Genomic DNA, 6,000 nt, shown 5'->3' with positions numbered 1-6,000 from the left:
CAGCTCTATAACATTTCATGGTGTAAACCAGGGATGGGCAACTCTGATGGTGGTGGGGGTCATAAAACAATCTGAACTCATCATGAGGGGCCCAGATGTAAATAGACAGGGCATGATGCTTGATTAACATATGTAGGATACGGTTCTGAGAGGTGTTCCAATAGCCTGCAAAATGCTTCAACTAAGTCTACATGAGCCTACATGGCATTGCTGCATGCATATCGTATAGTTTGTATTGTAGCTACCTTAACCCAACACCTGGTGATCTCATCAGAAGGTTTGGACATCTTGGCGTAATGGTTATAGTGTTTGCTTGACGAGTCCGGATCAGGGCTACCCACCGAATTCGCGACGGTACATTACAGGCAGTAAAAACTAAGGACATGAAAGTAACCCACCGTGCGTTTCCGATTATTTCCTCACCACGCGCACAGAGAGTGGGAACCTTGAACGAATAGAATAGATAGCAGGGGGGGGCGGAACTTAAAACAAGCCATACAGCTCAGTTATAGTCCATTTACAAATGCGGTTCATCTCTCAATGAACATTTTTCTTTTACTACAAACTACATGAGATAATTGAGTGCGCGTTCTTATCTCAGAGATAAAAAAGAGAAGAGACCGAGGAGTCAAGAAAAGAAGAAGACAGCGTTGAGAGTAAAGAGTTGTAAAATATATAATTAAACGCGGAATTAATTCACAGCGTGGCACTCGACTCAACTGGTAAGATTTTAACAGTATTTCAATGCTTGCCTCTGTGTAAAGAAACACGATTCATTGACCACTGAATTGTCGAATGTTTTGATTGATTGTTCCACAATTGAATACAGTTAATTCAAAACTGAAGTTGAAGAATCTATTCCATTTATGAAACCCAATTGACGCGTACTGCCAACACGTTGGTGAAGACAATGAAAAAGAAAAAATAACCATTCCTTATTCACATGAATGAGCAATGCCTGCATATACCATATACGATTTAATGTGTCTTATTTCTTATCCATTAGTTTAGTTTTTCCCCTCACAAATATTAATAGGCCTATGGCGTGAGCGCAAATGTCACCAACATGTGCCTTAGAAGAAAACTGTCAGTTCGTTTCATTGTGTCTTACTCGTCCAGACCTTGGTGCCTTGAAGACTACATAAAAAAACACATTTCCATTTGATTTTGCCACCTCCACAATATCTTGTGCACTCCATGTGTGTTGGCACATGTGACTCAAGTTTCATTGCCAGATAGCATAACCATTAAAAAAACAGAGCATGCATGGCCCCTGAGAGTACCTAAATTAATGGTATAATGGTCTATGTATATGATTTTGTAAGGAAACCCCCTCACTGAACGAGACAACATGTGATGGGTATGTGGGATAAATGATATCCATTGTGCTAATCAATTTATTTCTATTCAATCAGATTTTTTAAAGAGCAAGTCTCTTGTTGTATATAGGTTCCCCCTCTCCCCCACATAATGGAGCAATAGTACCTCAGACATTGGGGACTTGAAGCGCATGATTCTTAGTCTGTGCATAATGGCATTCTTTGATTTTAAACAAGCTTTTTCAGGCCAGTATACGTAGCCTTTGCCCATACTTTGTTGAAATATGAGTCCTGGTCATGTGGAATGTAGCAGTGGATAAGTATTATAGACCGCATGGGGGACCATTTATTTCCCAGTATGCCTACCTCCCACACTCCCACCTCAAAACCAATGATGTATATAAATCCTGGATTGCTGATATATAAACCCTGGATTGCTGATGCTATGTATTGGCCATTGAGAGGCTCTGAAGCCACTGGTCGGCCGTATTGACATTCCCCAGAAGAAGCAGTCCTCCTTAGGAATGAATGTAATTCTACAGTATGTCAATTATATGTTTTAAGTACTAAATTACATGTATTTAAGTGTGTTGTTGTTGTAGTGGGGACAGTAACAGAACTTTCCAAAAAATATACTTAAAGGAAAATGTTTTTATATATATTTTTTATGTTAATGTTTAGCTCATATACTATTGTTTAAATGTATGCACTAGGGTGTCTGTAATATAATAAACATGGAAAAAACAAATGTAGACATTAATAAATGTATTTCTATAGCTTCCAAAATATGTTTTACAATGGTGGTTAGAAAGTGCCAAGATAGACGGTCGGAGGCTTCAAAACAGCACCCCCTGTCAGTCATCTAGTGTATATATAAATCAATGACCATGTTTACATGCTCAGAGTATTCCAGATAGTGGCTCATAACCCTCGTAAGGTCTTATTCAGGATAAGCTGTTTACATGCACCTTTGAAATCCCACTCACGAGTATACCTGTATCGATTAATTAAATAATATTTATAATTTAAGGTCATATGGGTTTAACAGAATGGTAACTGAAATCTGGACACTGACTATGGGCCTATAACATCTCACATGTAGTATAATATGATATTAACTCCTGCAGAATTATGCATTTCTTGCAGTAGAATTGTACAACAAATGTTAATTTTGTCTCGGAAACAGGAGTGGAGAAATATGACTTATTTCTTTCAGCACCTCTTGAGAAAATGGAAAAAGCGTGTGTAACGTGTTACCTGTGCCATTGTCAATGCAAGCACACAGTCTTTCAACCTCATCAAATATCAAGACAAACTGAAGTCTTATCAGAAACATGTTTCATCTTTTCCTCAGCTTTTCATTTCCTTAAAACCGGTTAAACTGATGACATTTGGACATTTTGCACGTGAACAATCTCTTCACTGTTTTGGAGTTATTGCGTTTTCTCCCCGGTCCGTAAATGAAACAGAGAACTTTACCGGTGAGGCTGGAGAACAGGGCTGATAAGCAGGGCTCCAGTCATTGACCCCCCCCCCCCACCCACACTAGGGCATGGCGTGTTGGAGTAGGTGATTGGTTAACCTGGCTCCGCATTCAAGATGGGAGTGGAGGGGTGGCTGGTGGGTCTGTCCTGCGATTGGAGGGGTGGCTGGTAGGTCTGTCCTGGGACCAGGCTGGATGGGAAAGAGGCAGCTGTGCTCTCCTGTCAGTCTGAAGTGAAGAGCCCTGTGAATAGTTCTGTTTGAGCCAAGCCGCCAGCTCCGTTAAAGTGGAGTTTATTCTTATCCCAGTCCTTTCCCTATCTGGCCCGGATGGGTCAGACATGACCTTGTCATTTGACACTCTGTATTTATATGGATCAAGTCACAGGACAGTTACCCGTCTTTGTTTATGTTTTTTATGTATTGTTCCAGCCACCTATAGGGTCCTTATATAGCTGCTGGTGCCTGACTGAAGTTGTACTGTTCAGGTTTCCAGCCCAGCATATTCCAAAGGATGCCATGCCAAGCCATTGCTTTCATGAAGGAATGCTGATAGTTATGACTGTATAATTTTCCTAGTTGGTACAGTACTGTAGTATGTCACCGTACATGTCTGAAATAATATTTAAATATTTAGATAAGATCATATTATGAGCTTCCATGAAAAACTAACAATATAACAGCTGAAGTATAAAGCTGCTGTAAAGAGGCCTTACTGGAGCCTCACAGGGAAACTGGCCTTCTGGCTGCTGCTGTACAACTCCTGATATACCGCTTCATTAAAACACTACAGCCATTAAACTATGATCGCGCAGCTATGATTGAAGGTGTTTTATTCCGACAGGAGCTTTGAATAACCGGAGTAAATCAGAGTTCAGCATAGTGCAATCTCACACAGACAGAGACCGACAGAGCGTGTGATGTTACAGAGTCGTGTGAGGCAGACCTTTAGTTTGCACAGTCACAAGTGTTATGTTGAGCCAGTGGATCTATCCTGACCTGGGCTCAGACCCAAAGTTGTGCCTCAAGCGTCAGAAGAAGCGAAGAAGGGCCTGGAGTCTTATTGCAAAGTTGCCCTGTGGCTAACACTCGGTTACTAGGCTGTTTCTTAGAGCTATATTCTAAGTAACCAGCTAACCTCTATAATGAAGTAAGCTCAGAAAGTTTGCCAGAACCAAACCAGAGAGGAGGGAGGGAGTTTGCATCACAAAATGGTTTGTGTTGGCTTTGCTTAACCAGGTTTGTAAAAGGGAGGGCTTCATTTGCGTAAAACAATTTTCACATGTTGTGTTTTTACCAGGTTTGAAAATGCTTTGGTTGCACTTTGTTTGCTTGGTTTGAGGACAGGGGTAAAACACTTTTGTAGTGCACTCCTCCTGTGTCTGTTTGGTTGGATCAGGTTTTAGGTGAAAAGTATCTGTGTAGCTCTGTTAATATTGCTTACGTGCCTGGCACTCACCATATTCTAGAGCTCTTCTTATGACTCTTGACCTTGACTAACCTTCTGTGTGTAGACGTCACATTCTACACCAGTGTGTTGTCATAGAGCTATTACATCCATTAACCATGTGTTACTACACCATGCTATGTAAATTGAGAAATCATGTGACTAAACTGAATAAAAAGAAGAAGAAACTACACTATGATACCATCACATTTAAGGTATGACCCAGATGCAGACAGTGTTGAAGAAACAAAAGTTTATTCCTTAAACGGGGGTAGACAAACAACAGGTCAAAGGCAGGCAGGGGTCAATAATCCAGTAAGGTGGGGTAAGTGTTAGATGAATTTACTTATGTGTTCATTAACCAATTCAATTAAAACACTGTCTGTTTCTAAGAATTTGTAAGGTTCTTATTTGCATAAAATGGACAGAGACCAGCCACCAAAATTAGCCAATAGCGTTTATTCTCGAGAGCTCTGGTCATAATACCATGTACATTGATTTATATACCTCACATTTCGTCATAAATGTCCCTCCTCCTCTCAGTTACAATGGCAATATAGTTCACAAGCCTTCTCACATTGTCTGCCACCTGTTAAACAATCTACTATAAGGTGAAAGCACCAATTTGTAAGTCGCTCTGGATAAGAGCGTCTGCTAAATGACTTAAATGTAAATGTAAATGTACAAGCCCACGGTCTCTCCCCTCCCTGGGTAGGGACAGAATGTCCTGTAAGGAACACAGTATTCCAGCCGGTCTGACGATAGCTCCATTAGTTTCTAACAAGGAACAGAAAGTCCTTGTTCTAATTCTTGACTCAAACTACACACATTATATTCAGTATTATGATTATAATAAGATTCATACATTCATACAGTAACAGAGTAGTATTCTGTTTAGTTATAGTTCTAAGTTAAATGTATACATAATTTAGTCATTCATAAAAATCCCATAACAGTAAGGTACAGGAGGGCAGGCAGTCTTAGGGTCAGGGCAGGCAGAGAGGTCAAAACCGGGAAGGACTCGAAAACAGGAGCAGGGGAACAAACGCTTGTAGGTTTCACAAACAAATCGAACTGGCAACAGACAAACAGAGAACACAGGTAGAAATACACAGGGGATAATGGGGATGATGGGCGACACCTGAAGGGGGGTGGAGACAAGCACAAAGACAGGTGAAACAGATCAAGGTGTGACAGAAATAAAGATTAATGCCATAAAGAATGATAGTAAAAAGATTTGGAACACCTTAAATGATATTTTGGGGAAAAAAGCAAACTCAGCTCCGTCATTCATTGAATCAGATGGCTCATTCATCACAAAACCAAATAATACTTTAATGTTTTTTTCATTGGCAAGATTAGCAAATTTAGGCATGACATTCCAGCAAAAAACGCTGACACTACACATCCAAGTATATCTGGCCAAATTATGAAAGACAAGCATTGTCATTTTGAATTATGTAAAGCCCCCTACCCTCATGCCTTGAACCTCGCGCGCCCACCTCTATTTCAGTGGATACAGCTGGAGAACTGCAAGGCAATCCCATTGTGTGCCACTCGAGAGCCATGACCCATATGACGATATATATTGTCCTGCTAACAATAGGGTTAATAATATATCTGTGAGAATGTCCAAGGGGCTTTTATATAATTCTAAATTAATAAAAATAATAATCGCTTTGTTTAAAAAGTAACAATATTTTGGAGATGATTTCGTTTTCAAATAAAGTAAAATGAGTGAGAAAAAGGCCA

The 6,000-nt window shown here is 40.1% G+C and overlaps 1 protein-coding gene across 2 annotated transcripts in view; it reads left to right on the top strand.

Annotated features, from left to right (window-relative positions):
• Positions 1–303: 303 nt before the first annotated feature.
• Positions 304–6,000, top strand: part of slc38a3b (solute carrier family 38 member 3b) — a 70,302-nt gene continuing 64,605 nt past the window's right edge. Inside the window, exon 1 of one of the 2 annotated variants that reach the window (XM_029683931.2) lies at positions 304–722. The gene's annotated coding sequence lies outside the window, so the exon portion shown is untranslated. The remainder of the gene's footprint in view (positions 723–6,000) is intronic. The other variant, XM_029683932.2, reaches the window with a different exon arrangement.

The sequence above is a fragment of the Oncorhynchus nerka genome, linkage group LG15, assembly GCF_034236695.1.
Source record: "Oncorhynchus nerka isolate Pitt River linkage group LG15, Oner_Uvic_2.0, whole genome shotgun sequence".
In the NCBI taxonomy this organism is placed as follows: domain Eukaryota; kingdom Metazoa; phylum Chordata; class Actinopteri; order Salmoniformes; family Salmonidae; genus Oncorhynchus; species Oncorhynchus nerka.
Note: the sequence above shows the minus strand (reverse complement) of the source record. Positions and strands in the feature narration are given on the sequence as shown.